At 39.1% G+C, this 21,984-nt stretch overlaps 1 protein-coding gene across 1 annotated transcript in view; it reads left to right on the forward strand.

Moving 5' to 3' along the window:
* CCDC192 (coiled-coil domain containing 192) overlaps window positions 1-21,984 on the forward strand; it is a 225,681-nt gene that overhangs the window by 138,621 nt on the left and 65,076 nt on the right. The gene's annotated exons all lie outside the window — the stretch shown is intronic.

Below are 21,984 nucleotides of genomic sequence, written 5' to 3' on the forward strand. Positions count from 1 at the left end.
AAAGATGCACCTATCTCCATGGGGCACCTTTTACTAATTCCCACAAAGGTGCTCCATAGGATGCAGCAGCAATCTCAGAGGACATTTTGAGCTGCCTAGAATTCTAACCCCCTTACCTAAGAGGGGGAATTCTCCATTATGTAGGTCTTCAAAAAAAGCAGAGCCACCGGGCCAAGCAGGCCAGATTACCTTCCAGATTCCCTTGCAGCCAGAGTGAAGGAATGAGACCAACCAGATGCACATTCCCTGCACTGTGAATTGGGAGTTGAAGATGCACAGAAAAAGTCAGGGAGGATTCCTAGGGGCAGGAGCACATTTCAGTTTCCAAAGCAGCAGAGGCACGGGTAGCAGGAGCTGTAGGGAGCATCCCTCATTGAGGGCCGTAATGAAGGACTTGCAGGCTGCGCTGCCTGCAACTCTGAACTAGCTCTGTCAAGTGTTTGCTGTTCTGGCTGCTGCAAAGTCTCCCTTGTGACCAGCATGTTTCCCAGTTTGATTCTCCAAGTTTCTCGGCAGTAAATTTGTTTTGTATGTAAATTGGTCTCCATGGTTTACAAAGAAGAACCATATGCAGCAGGAAGCAGCACAGGGAGTGCTTTGATTCTGTACCTCTCCATCTTTTAGAGCTAAAAGATAAAGCTAAAGCTAAAGCTAAAGATAAGATAAAGCTAAACCCTACTTCTTCTCAGTTAACACCCATCTGGTTTTAGATCCCATTCTCGCACCATCTCAGCAATCTTAGAATATCAACTATTCACTTATTTCTTGTATATTTAAACTCACCCTCTCACTAGATCCTTCCTGTTAACATTTGGATATGACCACATAGCTCCCAGTTATGTAAAATGATTTGCCTGGAGCCCACGTGACTGTCTAGCTATTGGTGTATCACAATTTACCAACAGGGGTGCCAGAGAACTCTGTGTAACAATAACAGATTCTAGGTCTGCCATGAGATTCTGAAGGTTGTAAATATTTATAGTAATAAGTATTTGGTGAATTAGAATCTCTAGAAGTAGGACCCATGATGCCTATTTTAAACTTTTCCTGCTAGAACTCAATGTAATTTTTAAGCCTAAGGAATTATAGCTTAATTTCTGGAAAATGTTCCACCATTTTTACCTCAGATACTACCTCTCCTTCATTCTCTCTTCTTTCTTCCTGGAAAACATGTTAGACTTACCTTGGAGATTCTCCTCCCTACCCTATGTTTCTTAAATGCTCTTCCATATTTCCCATCTCTTCATTTCTGTAGGTTCTCATGAATCCCCAGATTGTCTACCAATGTCCTAAGTCTTGTCATTAACGCATACATTTTTCAATGATCATAGTTTTTATTTTCAAATTTTTGCTTGGTTCTTTTGTATACTTTTTCTTTTTCTCTATAATCCCTTATTTTTTCATAAGAGTCTCAAAATTATTTTTGAACGTTAAAACCCCTTTAATTCATCTATTGTCAATAGTTCCTGGGTGTGAGTTCTTCTATTTGTTGTGTATACTGACATCCTCTCACTCATTGCAGTAAGTCAACTTTTGTGCCTTGTGATTTTGGTCTGTGAGCTTATCTTCAGTGGGAATAGCTTCCATGTGAGCTCCAAACATTCAGTTCCAAGTTTGCCTCTCTTAGAACCCTACATGTTTCATTATTTCTGAACCGTTTTAAAAAATATTTTTGGCTAACAGTTTCTGTATGACAAGTATGAATCAGAATCACACAGCATACATGACATGGATTTGAGATTCATATTTCTCCAGGACGATTCTTTGCCACACATTTCCTCCATTCTTGCATTGTCCCTGAATTGGTAGGTGGTATCTTTTTAGCCATTTTTCCCAACTGAAAAGCCTCTTCCTAGCTCAAGGGAATATGCAGGGGAAGGACAGTTCCGTTCCAGTTCCTAACTGTGTGCACAAGGCCTACAAAGCTTGACTCCCATTCCTAACTGACCATGACAACTCCCACCCCTAAAGGTTTATGTCTGCTCACAATATCCCTGCAGGCTGCTTCGTTTCCACTCCTGTTCAAGATTACTTGCCTTGAGTTTCCATTACAGCATTTTTAAGACCCAGATATTTAACTTTCCAGATTTGGAGATATATATATGTTTTTAGATCTGTTTTTAGATCTATAATGTATTTTTCTGTGTTACCATATGACTTGAGTGGAAAGGATGAGTCCCCAAATCAATCCAATCTGTCATATTGATCCATAGTCTGGATTGCCATTTTAACAAACTCACTAGGTACTTCTTATAGACACTAAAGTTTGGAAATCATACATCAAGTTTGGAAGTCACTGCATGATGGAATTCAATACTTTCTCTTTCACCACTACCCCCTCCCCAAACCACCCACAAACACAGAGACAATCACTCAATCAAATATTACTTCATAAATATTTTTGTCTTCCTATTACTCCTCAGTTCATTTGGACCATTGAAATGCTTTTATAACTGAAATCCCTGTATCTAGACTTTCTCCCTTAAAGTTCTACTCACCTCAGGCCATGAGGGTGATCTATCTATAGCATGCATTTGTCCAAGTCTAAAATACTTCCATTCTCTGGAAAATAAAGCCCAAACTTCCCAGAACTGTATAACAGATCATGCATAATCTAGCCTTTATCACTCTTGCTTTTTATCTTGATATCTTGAGCTTGACCTCATGAGGATTCCTACATAGACAATGTTTATGAACCTCAGTCTTGAGCATACTCGAATGACCTTGTCTACATACCCCTTTCTTCACTTATCTCACTATTTGTGTTTCAAGATTCAGCTAAGGCAATATCTCCTCTAGGAAACCTTATCTGACCCTCCAGGCAGGGTTAAGTGTCCCTCTTCTATGCTCCCAAAGGACCCTATACATACTCTGCCATAAAACATTATACTGAAACTTTGTTATATATTTGTTTATTTCACAAGACAACAGCTTCCAAAGAGAAGGGATTATGCTTTACCTTTGTATTTCTAGCATCTAGTTTAGAGGCTGGCACATAGTAGATAATGTTTGTTGAACTAAATTATTATTGAGGATCTCACAAAGCCACCTCTTTCTAATGAGCTTGATTCTTTCTTAAAATTTTATCTACTTTGGAAAATTTTAGCCTGGTCAGAAAAACATATCCTCAAAAGTCTTAGACTAAAAAGTTTTCTAGTAGTTTATGCACTTGGAAAATTGGGATTAGTCCAGTAGAAACATTCAACCCTTGATGATATGCTCACTTGGCTCCCCCAGGTTGATAGAAATGTCACCTCTAGTATAATTTCTTATCTAATTTACAGATTTTCCCTCATTTACTCTATCATAGAAGATAGTAATAACAATCCCATTGGAAAATAAGAGAGAAGCAATTAGATACCATCTTTTCTCTCTTTAAAATTATGCACAGTGTGACTCCAGTGTCAGATAGAAAAAAAAATAAACAGAAATAAATGATCAAAGGCTGTCTATAAAGGAACTATACTCCACATTAAGCCTCTCAGTCAACTTAAGATTCCCCCTTTTCATATATTGGAATAGCTTGGCGTTACCTTGGAGTACTTTGAGGTCCCATACAGTTTTTTTCCCCTTATAATGCACCAAAATTAAGCTAGCCAGCAAAGATCTTTGAGGTGTTTTGTGCCACAAAAATGACGTTTCTTTTTCTTTTCTACTGTGTGTGTGTGTGTGTGTGTGTGTGTGTGTGTGTGTGTGAATGTGTGTTAAGTGCACACAGGGATTATCAAGGGATTTAAGAAGCACACATTCCTTTTTAAAAAAATCTTGAGTTACTTTTAAAAAAGAAAAAGAAGATATAATTTTAAGGCTAAGAAAAAGGAGATTTTCCTGAAGTGTCCTTTTCATTGTGTCTGTTCCCCACCTCACCCTGAACATTCGAGGCTCAAATCATTTAATCAGAATGAGTTAATTCATCCATATGTAAACCCTGAGGTGGTTTAAAAAATTCCATTTGTCATTAGAGAGTGAATATCAAGGCACTCTCCTCAGATTTCTGTGTTGTTGACAGACTTGGGAACAGAACTTAAAATTTTCCTGCTAGATTTCTTTGAAGCTTATGAAAGTTGATGAAATAACTTTGAACAATGCAATGAGTGTGAAAGCAGGTGTGGGAATTTTCCTCAGCTGCTATGACCTGCAAAGAGTTTCAAGGGAGTTCAGAAATCAGAGGGACTGAGGTGTTTTTCACCAAGTCTAGGAGGGAGGGAGTGCTGGAGCTCTGAATGGCTTGGTGCCCTTTGGTACTTTGATTACTATCTCTTCATATTTACCCTAAGAATGGAAGCTGATGTACTTCACAAATTCCTTAAGTGCACTGCCATAGGATAGTGCGATTTCCAAAGATTCTTTTGCTCCAACTAGTTCCTTTCTTTCTACAGCTGAAACTGGTAAACTAAAGAAAAAATAGACGTTTTGTGGACCAAGCCCCCATGGAAACCTCCCCATCTGCAGCTTACTGTGGTTGCTGCTCTCCCAATTCCCCAACTCACATTCCTGCCTGCCCTCGGATATATGAGCACGTAAATGTCCACAGGAAACTCATACTGCCTTTGTGGACAGCACTTGGCTCTTGTCTATAGGTACTCCTCCAGTCAACCTATACAGATATGCATATCAGAACCAACCAGAAAGCTTAAAAACCAGATTATCAACCCCATACCCAAACTCTTTCCAATTCTGATTGAGTAGAAGTAGACAGAAGCTTGAGCCGATGTATTTCTTTTCAAAACTCCTCAGATGGCTCTGATACGCAGATGTCGACGTATAGAGCAGGAGGGGAAGCCTTAATAGCCCCTTTTTGAAAGGGCAGTTGAAAGAGAGAGGCTCATCACTGAATTAGCTGTCTGATAATCATCTGCTCCTCTGTGCTGCTTTTCTAACAACTACTAAATATCTATCAAAATTTACCTATTTCTTAGGCTACTGCATTCTTGAGTTATATCTGCCTGATGATCCCAGGCCTGTTTGTCACTGGGGTTTTACATTTCCTAACAAAAGAGTTGTAAGTCATATTGACAGTATCACTGGACTTTCCTTTATTAAAAAGGAGGAAGGCCCTATGTTAGACATAAAATAAATGCCTGATTTAGGAATCTGTGATAGAAATCTTACCAAAATCATTTAATAATATCTGAGATGGTTTCTAAATGACTTCCCACTTTGGGACCAATGTTCCTGGTTGACAACAAAAACAAAAAGTAAACATTTTTAGTAAACGAAAATGCAATTTGTAATTAAAAGTTTCAGTTCATCTAGGAAAGACAAGTGATTACCGTACTACTATGATCGCTACTTCAAGAAATGTCTTCAACACAAAGACAAGAGGTACAAGCAACATGTGTCCTTCAGTGGTTGAATGGACAAACAAAATCTGATACATATGTTCAATGGAATATTATTCAGCCTTTAACAGGAAGGAAATTCTGACACATGCTACAACATGGATGAAACTTGAGGACACTATGCTAAGTGAAACAAGCCAATAAGAAAAAGACAAATACTGTATAATTCCACTTATGTGAGTTATGAGAGTAGTCAAATTCATAGAAACAGAAAGTAGGAGGGGGAAATGGTGAGTTGTTATATAATGGGTATAAGAGTCTTAGTTCTGCAAAATAAAACAGTTATGGAGATTAGTTGCACAACAATGTGTATATATTTAGCACGAATGAACTGTATACTTAGAAAAGGTTGTGATAATAAATTTTATGCCACGTGCTTTTTATGACAATTAAAAAGAAAAAAATTGTCTTCAGTTGAAAAGCGAAGTGCATTTGTGACTCAGTAATTGATATTGTCAGTTTAGATAAGGCACTATAGAATTGAAATTAGAGAAAGTACCTGTCAGTTTTAACTTCAACACATGATATTTGAGCAAAATTAGGGAGCATATTATTCATCTATCCATTCTTTTAGATAGTTAAAAAGTATTTACTTGTCGTGCATCTCCTAAAGTTTAGTTTCATAAAGGCTTGACTGGCACTGAGTCAGCCTCATTCTTATCTAGAGGGGATTAGATTCAGTCCAGGGTGTCCCAAGGATGTATTTCTGGGGATATGACATTTTCAGATCTGGATGGTCTCCTGTCAAGTCAGTGTTGTTCCCACTATTACTAAGGATGACCTGGAAGTTCAAATCTGAAGAAGCATTGATCAAATATTGCTCCTGTGGGTTTTCTGGGTCAGGACCAGAACAGACAACTCACCATTTGTCTAACTTGAGAAATCTTCAACTTGTTGCTGATGAACAACACATCTGATTATCCCTAAATCTTACAATCAGTCTCAGACTCTGGAGAATGTGACACCAGAAGTCAATAGGGAGAGATGAGGCAAGCAGCTTTAAGCCCAGAACACATGTTCCCCTCCCTATGCATTATCCTCGCCTATCGCAGATACAAGTGTGTGTTGATGGGAACAGGCTTAGAGGTCTACCAGATAGGACTTTGAGATCTACTTAAAGACTCCTGTTTGGAAGTTTAGATTCATATGCTATCTTTTCACTGCTAGCTTTCTTAATGGAATTAGAGAAAACACCTTACAAGAGAGGGAAATAAGAGACAGACTCTTGAGTCCAAAAAACCAAAGAACAATGCATATCTGGTGATTTGTCTTAAAACAAAGACATTTGTCTAGACTTGATGAAATATGCAATCTGAAACTTGCAAATATCTACATAGCAAAAGTTCCAATGATTGTCGCACCTTCCCTCCCCCACAACCCTTGACTCTTTGCATACTATTCACAATGCCTCTTTCAGTGGGTTTATGCCTTTGCAACATGATCTTGAATGCACAAAAGTCGATTCACATACAGCATCAGATTCTGAAATTAAACTTTTGTTCTAAGGACTACTGAAAGTAACTCTACATAAATCCAAATATCCTTATCTCACCACCTGTGAAATGTGGTTTCATGACCTAAACAAGACAACTTCTCTAAATAGTGGAGGACAAGACCAAAAAATCTGGGGGGGGGGTACCTTCAAGATGGTGGTGGAGTAAGACATGGAGATCACCTTCCTCCCAATAAATACATCAAAAATACATCTACATGTGGAACAACTCCTACAGAACACCTACTGAACGCTGGCAGAAGACCTCAGACTTCCCAAAAGGCAAGAAATTCCCCACATTCCTGGGTAAGGCAAAAGAAAAAGCAGAGACAAAAGAGCACGATGGGACCTGCACCTCTGGGAGGGAGCTGTGAAGGAGGAAAAGTTTCCACACACTAGGAAGCCCCTTCACTAGCACAGATGGGGGCTGGGTGGGACGGGGAAGCTTCAGAGCCATGGAGGAGAGCGCAGCAACAGGGGTGCAGAAGGCAAAGCAGAGACATTCCCACACAGAGGATCAGTGCTGACCAGCACTCACCAGCCTGAGAGGCTTGTCTGCTCACCCACTGGGGTGGGTGGTGGGTGGGAGCTGAGGCTTGGGCTTCGGAGGTCAGATCCCAGGGAGAGGACTGGGGTTGGCAGCATGATCACAGCCTGAAGGGAGCTACTGCGCCACAGCTAGCTGAGGGGGGGGGGGGAAGGCTGGAATTGCCTAAGAGGCAAGAGACCATTGTTTTGGGGTGCGCGAGGAGAGGTGATTCAGAGCATTGCCTAAATGAGCTCCAGAGACGGTCACGAGCTGTGGCTATCAGTGCAGACACCAGAGATGGGCATGCAATGCTAAGGCTGCTGCTGCAGCCACCAAGAAGCTTGTGTGCAAGCACAGGTCACTATCCACACCCCTCCTCCCGGGAGCCTGTGCAGCCCGTGACTGTCAGGGTCCCATGATCCAGGGACAACTTCCCTGGAAGAACACAAGGCATGCCTCAGGCTGTTGCGATGTCACACTGGCTTCTGCTGCTGCAGGCTCGCCTCGCATTCCATAACCCTCCCTCCCCCAGGCCTGAGTGAGCCAGAGCCTCCAAATCAGCTGCTACTTTAACCCCATCCTATTCAAGCAGGAACAGACGCTCTCACGCAACCTACAAGCAGAGGCGGGGCCAAATCCAAAGTTGGACCCCAGGAGCTGTGCAAACAAAGAGGAGAAAGTGAAATCTCTCCCGGCAGTGTTAGGAGCAGCGGATTAAATCTCCACAATCAACTTGATGTACCCTGCATCTGTGGAATACCTGAATAGACAACCAATCATCCCAAAATTGAGGCAGTGGACTTTGGGAGCAACTGTAGACTTGGGGTTTGCTTTCTGCATCTAATTTCTTTCTGGTTTTATGTTTTATCATAGTTTAGTATTTAGAGCTTATTATCATTTGTAGATTTGATTAGTGATTTGGTTGCTCTCTTCCATTGTTTTATATATATATATTTTTTTTTTCCCTTTTTCTCTTTTTGTGAGTGTGTATGTGTATGCTTCTTTGTGTGCTTTTGTCTGTATAGCTGTGCTTTTACCATTTATCTTAGGGTTCTGTCTGTTGGGTTTTGTTTTTGTTTTTTATAATTTTTAGCACTTGTTATCATGGGTAGATTTGTTTATTGGTTTGGTTGCACTCTTCTTTCTTTCTTTCAAATACATTTTTATTTTTAATAATATATTTTTAAATTTTAATAACTTTATTTATTTTATTCTTTTCCTTCTTTCTTTTTGTTCTCCCTTTTCTTCTGAGCCATGTGGCTGACAGTGTCTTGGTGCTCTGGCCAGGCTCTAGCTAGAGCCTCTTAGGTGGTAGAGCTGAGTTCAGGACATCTGTCCACCAAAGACCTCCCGGCCCCACATAATATCAAACAGCAAAAGCTCTCCCAGAGATCTCCATCTCAATGCTAAGACCCAGCTCAACTCAATGACCAGCAAGCTCCAGTGCTGGACACCCTATGCCAAACAACTAGCAAGACAGGAACACAACCCCACCCATTAGCAGAGAAGCTAAAATCATAATAAGTTCACAGACACCTCAAAACACACCACAAGATGAAGTCCTGCCTACCAGAAAGACAAGATCCAGCCTCATCTACCAAAACACAGGCACAAGTACCCTCCACTAAGAAGCCTACACAACCCACTGAACAAACCTTAGCCACTGGGGGCAGACACCAAAAACAACAGGAACTATGAACCTGCAGCCTGCGAAAAGGAGAACCCAAACACAGTAAATTAAGCAAAATGAGAAGACAGAGAAATATGTAGCAGATGAAGGAGCAAGGTAAAAACCCAAAAGACCAAACAAGTGAAGAGGAAATAGGCAGTTTACCTGAAAAAGAATTCAGAGTAATGACAGTAAAGATGACCCAAAATCTTGGAAGTATAATGGAGAAATTACAAGAAAGATTTAACAAGGACCTAGAGAACTAAAGAACAAACAAACAATGACGAACAGCACATAAATGAAATTTAAAATTCTCTAGAAGGAATCAATAGCAGAAAAACTGAGGCAGAAGAATGAATAAGTGATCTGGAAGATAAAATAGTAGAAACAACTACCACAGAGCAGAATAAAGAAAAGAGAATGAAAAGAATTGAGGACAGTCTCAGAGACTTCTGAGACAACATTAAATACACCACCACTCGAATTATAGGGGTCTCAGAAGAAGAAGAGAAAAAGAAACGGTCTGAGAAAATATTTGAAGAGGTTATAGTTGAAAACTTCCTTAATATGGGAAAGGAAATAGTCAATCAAGTCCAGAAAGTGCAGAGTCCCATACAGGATAAATCCAAGGAGAAACACTCCAAGACACATATTAATCAAACTATCAAACATTAAATACAAAGAAAAAATATTAAAAGCAGCAAAGGAAAAGCAACAAATAACAAACAAGGGGATCCCCATAAGGTTAACAGCTGATTTCTCAGCAGAAACTCTGCAAGTCAGAAGGGAGTGGCAGGACTATTTAAAGTGATGAAAGGGAAAAGCCTACAACCAAGATTACTCTACCAGCAAGGATCTCATTCAGATGCAATGGAGAAATTGAAACCTTTACAGACAAGCAAAAGCTAAGAAAAGTCAGCACCACCAAACCAGTTTTATAACAAATGCTAAAGGAAATTCTCTAGCCAGGAAACACAAGAGAAGGAAACGATATACAAAAACAAACCCAGAACAATTAAGAAAATGGTAATAGGAACATACATATCAATAATTACCTTAAACGTAAATGGATTAAATGCTCCAACCGAGAGACACAGACTGGCTGAATGGATACAAAAATAAGACCTCTATATATGCTGTCTACAAGAGACCCACTTCAGACCCAGGGACACATACAGACTGATGGGATGGAAAAAGCTATTCCATGCAAATGGAAATCTAAAGAAAGCTGGAGTAGCAATTCTCATATCAGACAAAATAGACTTTAAAATAAAGACTATTACAAGTGACAAGCAAGGACACTGCATAATGATCAAGGGATCACTCCAAGAAGAAGATATAACAATTGTAAATATTTATGCACCCAACAGGGGAGCACCTCACTACATTAAATAAATGCTAACAGCCATAAAAGGGAAATTTGACAGTAACACAATCATAGTAGAGGACTTTAACACCCAACTTTCACCAATGGACAGATCATCCAACATGAAAATAAATATGGAAACTCAAGCTTTAAATGACATATTAAACAAGATAGATTTAATTGATGTTTATAGGATATTCCATCCAAAAACAACAGAATTCACTTTCTTTGCAAGTGTTCATGGAATAGTCTCCAGGTTACATCATACCTTGGGTCACAAATCAAGCCTTGGTAAATTTAAGAAAATTGAAATCATATCAAATAATTACAGGAAAAAAACTGTAAAAATTACAAATACATGGAAGCTATACAATACACTACTAAATAACCAAGCAATCACTGAAGAAATCAAAGAGGAAATCAAAAAATACCTAGAAACAAATGACAATGAAAACATGATGACCCAAAACCTATGGGATGCAACAAAAGCAGCTCTAAGAGGGAAGTTTATAGCAATACAACCCTACCCCAAGAAACAAGAAAAATCTCAAATAAATAAGCTAATTTTACACCTAAAACAATTAGAGAAAAAAGAACAACAAAAAAAAACCCAAAGTTAGCAGAAGGAAAGAAATCATAAAGATCAGATCAGAAACAAATGAAAAAGAAAGGAAGGAAACAATAGCAAAGATCGATAAAACTACAAGCTGGTTCTTTGAGAAGATAAACAAAATTGTTAAACCATTAGCCAGATTCATCAAGAAAAAAAGGGAGAAGACTCAAATCAATAGAATTAGAAATGAAAAAGGAAAGTAACAACTGACACTGTAATAATACAAAGTATCATGAGAGATTACTATAAGCAACTATATGCCAATAAAATGAACAACCTGGAAAAAACAGACAAATTCTTAGAAAAGCACAACCTTCTGCAACTGAGCTAAGAAAAAACAGGAAATATAAATAGACCAATCACAAACACTGAAATTGAAACTGTGATTAAAAAATCTTCCGGGCTTCCCTGGTGGCGCAGTGGTTGAGAATCCGCCTGCCGATGCAGGGGATACGGGTTCGTGCCCGGGTCCGGGAAGATCCCACGTGCCGCGGAGCAACTAAGCCCGTGAGCCATGGCCGCTGGGCCTGAGCGTCCGGAGCCTGTGCTCCGCAACGGGAGAGGCCACAACAGTGAGAGGCCCGCATACCGCAAAAAAAAAAAAAAAAAATCTTCCAACAAACAAAAGCCCAGGACCAGATGCCTTCACAGGTGAATTCTACCAAACATTTAGAGAAGAGCTAACACATATCCTTTTCAAACTCTTCCAACATATAGCAGGGGGAGGAACACTCCAAAACTCGTTCTACGAGGCCACCATCACCCTGATACCAAAACCAGAAAAACATGTCACAAAGAAAGAAAACTATAGGCCATTATCACTGATGAACATAGATGCAAATATCCTCAACAAAATACTAGCAAACAGAATCCAACAGCACATTAAAAGGATCATACACCATGATCAAGTGGCGTTTATCCCAGGAATGCAGGGATTCTTCAATATACACAAATCAATCAATGTGATAAACCATATTAACAAATTAAAGGAGAAAAACCATATGATCATCTCAATAGTTGCAGAAAAAACTTTTGACAACATTCAACACCCATTTATGATAAAAAACCCTCCAGAAAGTGGGCATAGAGGGAACTTACCTCAACATAATAAAGGTCATACATGTATGACCCACAGCCAACATAGTCCTCAATGGTGAAAAACTGAAACCACTTCCACTAAGATGAGGAACAAGACAAGGTTGCCCACTGTCACCACTATTATTCAACATAGTTTTGGAAGTTTCAGCCACAGCAATCAGAGAAGAAAAAGAAATAAAAGGAGTCCAAATCGGAAAAGAAGAAGTAAAGCTGTCACTGTTTGCAGATGGCATGATAGTATACATAGACAATCCTAAAGATACTACCAGAAAACTACTAGAGCTAATCAATGAATTTGGTAAAGTAGCAGGATGCAAAATTAATGCACAGAAATCTCTTGCATTCCTATACACTAATGATGAAAAATCTGAAAGAGAAATTAAGGAAACACTGCCATTTACCATTGCAACAAAAAGAGTAAAATACCTAGGAATCAACCTACCTAAGGAGACAAAAGACCTGTATGTAGAAAACTGCAGGACACTGATGAAAGAAATTAAAGATGATACAAACAGATGGAGAGATATACCATGTTCTTGGATTGGAAGAACCAACGTTGTGAAAATGACTAGAGTACCAAAGCAATCTACAGATTCAATGCAATCCCTATCAAACTACCAATGGCATTCTTCACAGAACTAAAACAAAAAATTTCACAATTTGTATGGAAACACAAAGACCCTGTATAGCCATGCAGTCTTGAGAAAGAAAAACGGAGCTGGAGGAATCAGGCTCCCTGACTTCGGACTATACTACAAAGTTACACTAATCAAGACAGTATGGTACTGGCACAAAAACAGAAATATAGATCAATGGAACAGGATAGAAAGCCCAGAGATAAACCCATGCAACTATGGTCACCTTAGCTTTGAAAACGGAGGCAAGAATATTCAATGGAGAAAAGACAGCCAATAGGTGGTGCTGGGAAAACTGGACAGCTGCATGTAAAAGAATGAAATTAGAACACTCCCTAACACCATACACAAAAATAAACTCAAAGTGGATTAAAGACATAAATGTAAGGCCAGACACTATAAAAACCTTAAAGGAAAACATAGGCAGAACACTCTTTGACATAAATCACAGCAAGATCCTTTTTGACCCAGCTCCTAGAGAAATGAAGATAAAACCAAATATTAACAAATGTCACCTAATGAAACTTGAAAGCTTTTGCACAGCAAAGGAAACCATGAGCAAGATGAAAAGACAACCCTCAGAATGGGAGAAAATATTTGCAAACGAAGCAAGTGACAAAGGATGAATCTACAAAATATACAAGCAGCTCATGCAGCTCAATATTTTAAAAAAAACAACCCAATCCAAAAATGGGCATAAGACATAAATAGACATTTCTCCAAAGAAGATATACAGATTGCCAACAAACACATGAAAGGATGCTCAATATCACTAATCAGTAGAGAAATGCAACTCAAAACTGCAATGAGGTATCACCTCACACCAGTCAGAATGGGCATCATCAAAAACTCTACAAACAGTAAATGCTGGAGAGGGTGTGGAGAAAAGGGAACCCTCTTGCACTGCTGGTGGAAATGTAAATTGATACAGCCACTATGGAGAACAGTATTAAGGTTCCTTACAAAACTAAAAATATAACTGCTATACGACCCAGCAATCCCTCTACTGGGCATGTACCCTGAGAAAACCATAATTCAAAAAGAGTCATGTACCACAATGTTCATTGCAGCTCTATTTACAATAGCCAGGACATGGAAGCAACCTAAGTGTCCATCGACAGATGAATGGATAAAGAAGATGTGGTACATATATACAATGGAATATTGCTCAGCTATGAAAAGAAACTAAATTGAGTTATTTGTAGTTAGGTGGATGGACCTAGAGACTGTCTTACAGAGTGAAGTAAGTCAGAAAGAGAAAAACAAATACCATATGCTAACACATATACATGGAATCTAAAAAAGAAAAAAAATTGTTCTGAGGAACCTAGGGGCAGGACAGGAGTAAAGACGCAGACGTAGAGAATGGACTTGTGGACACAGGGAGGGGAAAGTGTAAGCTGGGATGCAGTGAGAGAGTGGCATGGACATATATACACTACCAAATGTAAAATAGATAGCTAGTGGGAAGCAGCTGCATAGTACAGGGAGATCAGCTCAGTGCTTTGTGGCCAACAGTGCTTTGTGGCCAACTATCCCTCCCGGGATAGGGAGGATGGAAGAGAGACACAAGAGGGAGGAGATATGGGGATATATGTATACATATAGCTGGTTCACTTTGTTTTACAGCAGAAACTAACACACCATTGTAAAGCAATTATACTCCAATAAAGATGTTAAAAAAAAAAGTCTTCTGTGTTAAATCGTGCACACACACACACACACACACACACACACACACACGACCCAAAAATTTTAACTAAATTCATAGCTGGATTATGAGGAGTGAAACTGAATTTAGGTTGTAAATATTGCTTAATGTTTCCCCAAATGTTCAGCCACCTTCACAGAGCAGGACTGACACCTTTTAGTATGGAAGTTTTCAGGTGTGGCAAACCACTGCTATTTCTTGGGTCATCTTTAAAGATTTATGGTACAAGTTGCCCCAGTGGTCAAGAACAGAAACTGCAAGAAAGCCCTATGGGAGAGACTAAGCTAATGATCACCAGATTGAAAGGTTTTAGAAAAGCAAAGAAAAATTTTGTTGCAGTATTGGAAACATGGTTTTCTTGTCATCAAATGGACACAGACCATAGTGTCACCAGTACTAGATAAAATGTCATCTATCACACATGCATCATCAGTACACATTCATAAGGTGTCAGGAATGTGAACAGAATTGGGCAGGGGACTACAAAATGTCTTTGCAGTGAGATCCCCAAAGTGATCTTGCCTTGCAGCACTTGGACAAATAAACCCTAAAGCAGTTCAGTTTTGATCATTGGGTTCTATCTACAGTCATCAAGACTGTATATTTGTAATTTATTTGAATATCAACTGTTTGCTTTGTTCCTATAGCATGTTTGAAGAATTTGATTTTTCTAACTGAAGGCCAGGACACAGTTTTAATGGCACTTGATATCCCCTCTGAGTCTTTTTTTACAATATGACTTCCTATTTATTACAGTGGATAGCTGAGAAGAAACTGAGCAGAGGAAAGTCAAGAAAAGAGAATTTTTAGGAAGCAGTAACTGAACTGTTAAACACTGTCTGAGGTTTTAGATAAAAGTAGTTGGTCTCATCGTATGTGAACTATGTATAGTTGATTCTGTTGTCACTTCCCAACATCTGCTTCAGCAATTTATTCTCCTCACTTGAATTTATATTGTCAGATTAGTTTAATATTCAAGTGAATCCTCCTTTTCAAGTAAAAGAGTTAAAAAGACAAACCACATCTCGAGCTAGGAGTCAAGCTTGATGCTTTAATTCCTGGTGATTTCTCCATATGCATTTAAATGTCTTTAGTCAAATTAACTGTCAAACATGGCTTTCAATGAACCTGACTGGAAACCTTAAATTTTCTTAGGGAGAAACTTTACTTGAGATTCTTGCCTCTTATGAAATTATTTTTATTTCCAGACATATACCAGATTAAAGGAATTGAAAAATTAAAGAATGGACAAACTGCTCATTTAATTGCACCTATAGAATATTTGACTAATAGGTATCACTGTAAAGCCCTTTGCTCAATAATTCATTGCCAAGAACCACCATCTCAGAAGTTCTACTTATAAAGAATAAAGATCCTAAAATAATAATATCATTATCAATATTAACTAATACAATGCCACTCAGCAATTTACAAATCATTCCCCCATACACTCAGTCTCTTACTTTTAACATCATAATTATTTTTATATGAGAGCATATCCATTTCACCTTAAACTTAAAAATTTCTGCTGTAAAATTGTTTCAATTTTGCATTAAGAAAGCAGCAGTTTTTTAAAACACTGTATTTCATGGGAAAGCAAGACACATCACAGAGAACTTCCTACTTTGCTGCTTTCTCTACTTTCTCTTAAACACTGTACAAAGCTATTTCATGCTATATGAGAATCATTTCTCCTCTTATGATAATTTTCATCTCCTCTACTTAGATTTCCTTATGATTTGTTAAGTTGTTTTGAGACCAGCTCCTGTCCTCACTAAGCCTATATCCCCTATAATTTCACTGCTCTTAGGGAAGAGTGGTGTTTCTGAAGGAGAGGGATATTTCTTGGGAAGGTTAACTTAATTAGGTTCTTTATCACGCAGAAAAACCCTTCAAGGTGATTTAAGCAACTTGGTGCTTCAGGATCTTAATTTTTCAGTCTTCAAACACATGCTTGTGCTTTATGATTCAAGATAAGTCACAGATGGCCAATAGCTACAATTTTTTTCCCAGAAGGCAGCCTTAGTCAAGTTCAAAAGGAGTGCTGAGCACAGAAAAACAAAACAAGTATCTGCCCAGTAATAAAGTCATTGCAGAGAAAAAGCTTCATTATTTTTATAATCATGTTGGAGGAGATTAGCAGCACTGTCATAAGGCAGATATAGGAATTCTTTTTCACCATGTGTATATTCTGTCCTCTGATTTCTGTGCTCTTCCATTATGGATGTTTGCCGATGTTACCAACACCTGTAGAGGTGGGGCTGAGAAGCTGAAATTGCTTCACATACATCTTTGGCCCTTTGGGCTTTCTCTGTCACCAGAGAGGGTTGGACTGAAAAACAGTCTTCTTAGCAGGCTCTGTTAGGTGTGTGACTTAGGTGCACTTAGGTGCACTTCTCCCTCCATTCTCAGGGTGTGATTTGAGATGGTAAGCCCCAAAAGTAGATTTGGCTTTAGCAAGCACTGGCTACGTTTTCTTTTCATAAGACCTATTGAACACTCTGTTTTGTTCTGTGCTGTGCTCAGCTAATAATATAAAAACCTATTTATTGCACTGTAGGTTCTTTCTCAAAAATCTCGGTTGCAACCATTGTAAAGCAATTATACTCCAATAAAGAAGTTAAAAAAAAAATCTCATTTGTCAGCCTGATTAATGTTTACTGGGTAAGAATGTCGAGGCAGGGTTACACTCACATAAAGAAAGAACATACAAGCAGTACCCGTTAATCTCAGAAATGGATTTGTTTGAGTACAGATATTCTGATGCTATATGAAAGCAAGTTGGCTGGTAGATATTGGTGCAGCTTATTTTTTTGAAGTTAGTAGGATCTCAATTACCTAAAAATTATTCTTTTTATCAAATGTAACTCTCCTGTGTATCATATAGAATGACCTGAGTCCAGTACTTCCTGTTAAAAGAGGGCTTTAAGGGAAGCCTGCCTGCCTATCACGACCACCCATGCTATAAAGGCCTTGCCATCACACTTCAATACTACTCTTTTATAACCAACTCTGTTATACCGACTTTCTACTTGTACTCACTCTGTAACTATCCAAGGTTACCTTTACAAACCTAACAAAGTAATGGTGCTATTGATTAATGAAGCCTCATGTTACCATTGAAAATAAAAATCAGCATCTGGAATCGAAAGACCTTGATTCAAGTCAAGTTAGCTACTTCCTTACTAGACGCCATGATTAGATCGACTCAAGCTCTCTGGGACCTCAGCTCTCTCCTCTGCAAAATAGAGACGCTAACATAGATGACAATTAGGTTTCATCAATGAGGAGCGGCTGTTGGGAGTGCAGGTTAAGGATGAAGAAGCCACAGATGCAACCCAGTGTGAAGAGATCCCCACATCAAAGGCTCGCCATAGAGCACTAAGAAACGTCCATGGAACATATTCATCGTCCCTGGACTTTTAAAATATTCACCTGAGGCAGTATAAACATAAAACAAAACAACAGATGTGAAACTGATTTTTTAAGCCAAGTTTTATCCAAATGCTGCTCTCACTTTTAATAGTTTCATTATTAATGATGGGTTGTTAGAAGAGAAATGAAAGGAGAAAACTAGCTATACCTTCTGTATTCAAACCATTCTCTTATATGTCCTTGGTAGTGAGCATTTTATCAGCAGTCCTCTGGAGACAAAACCTACCTGTTATGTATGCTCTCTAAGTGAGTGAGGGTGGGCTGGATGGGGTAGATTTCAGACAAAATGGGAAGAAGCTGTGCTCTGGCAGGCCCAAGACAGAGATTCCACAGGAAGCAAGAGGCAGGGCTTTAGAGCACTCCTCATACCATTCCAGGAAGGCAGCCACCTACTTTGCCTAGGCGACGGGCCAGCTCTGGCAGGAGACTGGATCAAGGCTATTTGCATGTCTGTTTCAAGACATTAAGTTTTGTCTACCCATACAAAGTAAGGAGGAGATCAATGCAATCAGGCAGAAAATGTAATTTAGAAGAAGAAAAAGGAGGAGAAAAAGAAGAAAGAAAAGACAAAAGTTTTGCTTTCAATGAAGTATAAATTTTATTTTTTGTAAAGTGTGACAGAGTCATCTGTAGAGAAGATACTTTAGTGTTTTAGTGGCCAGTTTAGAGTTTCCCTGATGTGTTTCAAGGAATAAGGACAAAAAACAGAAAGCCATACCCACTACATTGCAAACATAGCATTGGGTACTGTCATTTATGTGTTATGTCATTTAATCCCCACCAACTCTATGAAATGGGATCTAGAGCCTGAAGATGTCATGCGTCTGGCCTAATTTCTCACAGCCAATAATTGACAAAGCCCAGCTTTAGAATCCGAGGCCATGATTCAAAGTGTGTAGAAAGACCAAGAAATTTTAAACAGTGCTGGCAACTCTATGTTGAAACTCTTCTATAAATAGTTGCCTGATTATTCCTAATTCCTACTGACTTGGTATAATGCAAGCTATTCAGCAATGTGATACGGATAAATATTTCCTTTTCAAAACACTGCACAAATACATGATTTCCTTCCTCTGTCCACCCTCTAGGAGAAGTAGGAAAAGAGCAAGGTAATAGGAATTTACCTCTAAGCTATAAAGCCTTCCTATCCTTTCAGTAATCACTGAGGGGAGCTCCTGCTTACTAGGGAGACCATAACAGACTCCATTAGATTCAAGTACAACACTTGGGTTGCCTGGCTAGAGAATGCCAAAAAAGCAAAGGAAAATATTATTGTTACTGAAATCATTTGATGTCTACTACTAATAAAAAACATGTTGGCAAACTGAATTTTTAGAAATGCCCAAAGGACTTGGTTAAAGCTACGAATTAATAGCATACAGTAGTTCTGTCTGGAGAAAATTAAAAAAAGAAAAAAAGACAATGATGTTAAACTGTTTTAAACTTTATCTGAATAACCAAAAAGTCCAAACAGAAATCTTAAGTAACCAATCTAGGTCCTTTATTCAATTTTAAATTTAAATTTAATTTAAATTTCTCCTCCCCTTTCTCTTACAGCTGAATAAGAAAGTTTATTCATTTTGAGTCACATTATTCTTGAATTCTGAGGGGACCCGCAGGCCTTCTTGGCCTTCTTGTCCAACATCTCACAAATACCAGAATTATCTCTAAAGTATCTCTGACAGCTGTATCCACCTTAGAGACTATGAGGGCTGAGGTGTCCATTCATGCCAGTGTTGTGTCCCTGGAGGGCTAGGGGTGGAAGGAGTTGGGGGTAAGCCAGACCTCCAGTTACTTCTTGACCCAGGTCCCAGAGGTTACTCTGGGCCTGCCTGAAGATGTCCACCCCGCAGGCTCTGCCTGAGGCTGCCCCGGAGCAGGAGGTCTTTGCCAGGACTCATCCTATGTTGTCATGGATTCAAGCTCTAACTGCTGGAGGGTGCTTTCTCATGCTGTGCCACAATCTGCCTCCTTGTGTTTCCTCCGCATTGTTTCTCATGCTATCTCTGGAACAATACTGTTAGACTCAACTTCCTCTTCCCTTAAGTACCCTTTAGATAACTGAAGTCAGCTGTCATAACTCCCCTATAGACTGTCTTCTCCAAACTAAATATCCTCAGCTTCTTTCTCAGATCATAAGGCAAAGAGGAAGACAAAAAGGTGGTCTGGAAATGGGAATTTTTTAAAAGAGTTGTCTTTTTAACTGAAAAGCTGAAAATTTTAAGTGATACTGAAGAGCGCTGTATCTTTCCACTGAGTTCCTGTCCCTTAAGTGATCCCATCAGGATGGAAATGTAGCTCGTTAGGAGTTTTACTTAGTGACACCATGCCAGCCCCTAGGCATCAGCCAACAGTTCTCAACAACTTGCATTTATTTTTGCTTTGTTTATTTAGTATCAATGCCTACTTTGAGACAAGTTTCTGGAAGAATATTTACCTGCATATGAATAGATGTGACATGATTTCAGAATTTGAATACCACCTATTAAGAATTAAGGGAGGGATAATGTAAGGAAACTAAATCCTTAGTTCTTACTCCTCCCCCAATTTTATCATGTAAAATTCCACATACAGAAAAGTTGACATAATTTTATGGTAAACACCTATATCCTTCATAGCTAGACACTACGATTGACACTTTGTTATCTTTAGTTTATCACGTATCTATCACTTTCTCTATCCATCCATCAACCCGTCTTACCTTCCTACACGTGTCAGTGTAAATCGTGCTCATCAGCACACCAAATCCCTGACACTTCAGCCTGTATAGCATTATCAGTTCTTTTTTGATACTTTTCATTAGCACTCTGTTCTGAATCCCTCTTGTCATATCCTTTCCCTCATTCCCTCTCCACTTTCTCAATCTTCGTTTCTACATCCTTCCTCTCACTTTCCATCCCCAATGTTCTAAGTGGTAAAAGCAAAGTGTGAAAAATCTGAGCACAGAGCCGTCTTGAAGCAGCATCAGGAAAGGCCCTTCACAGGTGTGATCGCCATAGACCTGGGATAGATGAGGTCTGCATGAACAAGCTAATGCAAACCAATTTCCAAGAGAGAGAAGTACAGATTAGCAAGACAATTTAATTTACTGTGAGAAACACAGCTACCAAATACTTAGGCACCTGCATCTCTTCATCAGCTCAGTCTCTCCCTGAACTAAGCTGCATGACAGGCCAAATTGTGAAAGGTTTAGGTGAACAGAGACACAGAGAAAGACAGTAAGAAGGTCTTAGTGACATGGAGCAGAGATCTTAGCACTGTTTTAACAGCTGGCCAGCACGGTGTCTAACACCAATGGGGTGCTTCATAATTAGTACAATGATAAAATGAGCACATGAATGCTAACTGCCCCTCTAGCAGAACGTCTGTGGCTCAGGGCGCCTCTCACCCAGACGGGCTGCGTAAATTCTGCCCACTTCCACCCCTCTAATGCTCTTTAATGAAGTTCCATGACCACCATTCTCTTCTGAATAATGCAGTTTCTTTTATCTGGGCGTATGCCATTAGTTAAGGTTTCATGAAGTCCTGTCTTGCTGTCTTTAAAACGAGAGGTCTGTGACTATCTAATCTCATCTTTGATAAACTGATTTTATTGGCTTTACTCTCAAAACAGGGAGTGATTCCCTGCTACCTGAGTCTACTATTTTTAAAGATCGGGGAACACCATCTTCCCCCGGGGGGAAAAATTATTCCTTTCCTTATGTCAAGATTTATGTCTGATAAGAAATGTTAGTCATTTATTTTCTGGGCTTTCTAATTACCAGCCCACAAAGACTTGGCAAGGTGAGCTCTTCAGTGGAAAGGCAGCAACACAAAAATGCAAACACAGCACTTTTCACAACAGACAGCTTCTCTATAGTTGCAGAGAAATCCAACTTTGATAAATCAAATCCATCATGAGAACCATAAATGGGCTTTCTAGTCATACAGTTTCAATGGGAATCCTTTGGTTATGTAACAACTTCTTAATGTAGTTCCTTCAAAGGTCTCGATGTCATAAATCAGATTATTTTATAGCAAGGAATTCCTGTCCTTGCTACTTCAATTGCTTGAAAACCCTCTTATCACTGACCACTTTCTCTAAATAGATACCA

Source organism: Kogia breviceps, chromosome 4, assembly GCF_026419965.1.
Source record: "Kogia breviceps isolate mKogBre1 chromosome 4, mKogBre1 haplotype 1, whole genome shotgun sequence".
In the NCBI taxonomy this organism is placed as follows: Eukaryota; Metazoa; Chordata; class Mammalia; order Artiodactyla; family Physeteridae; genus Kogia; species Kogia breviceps.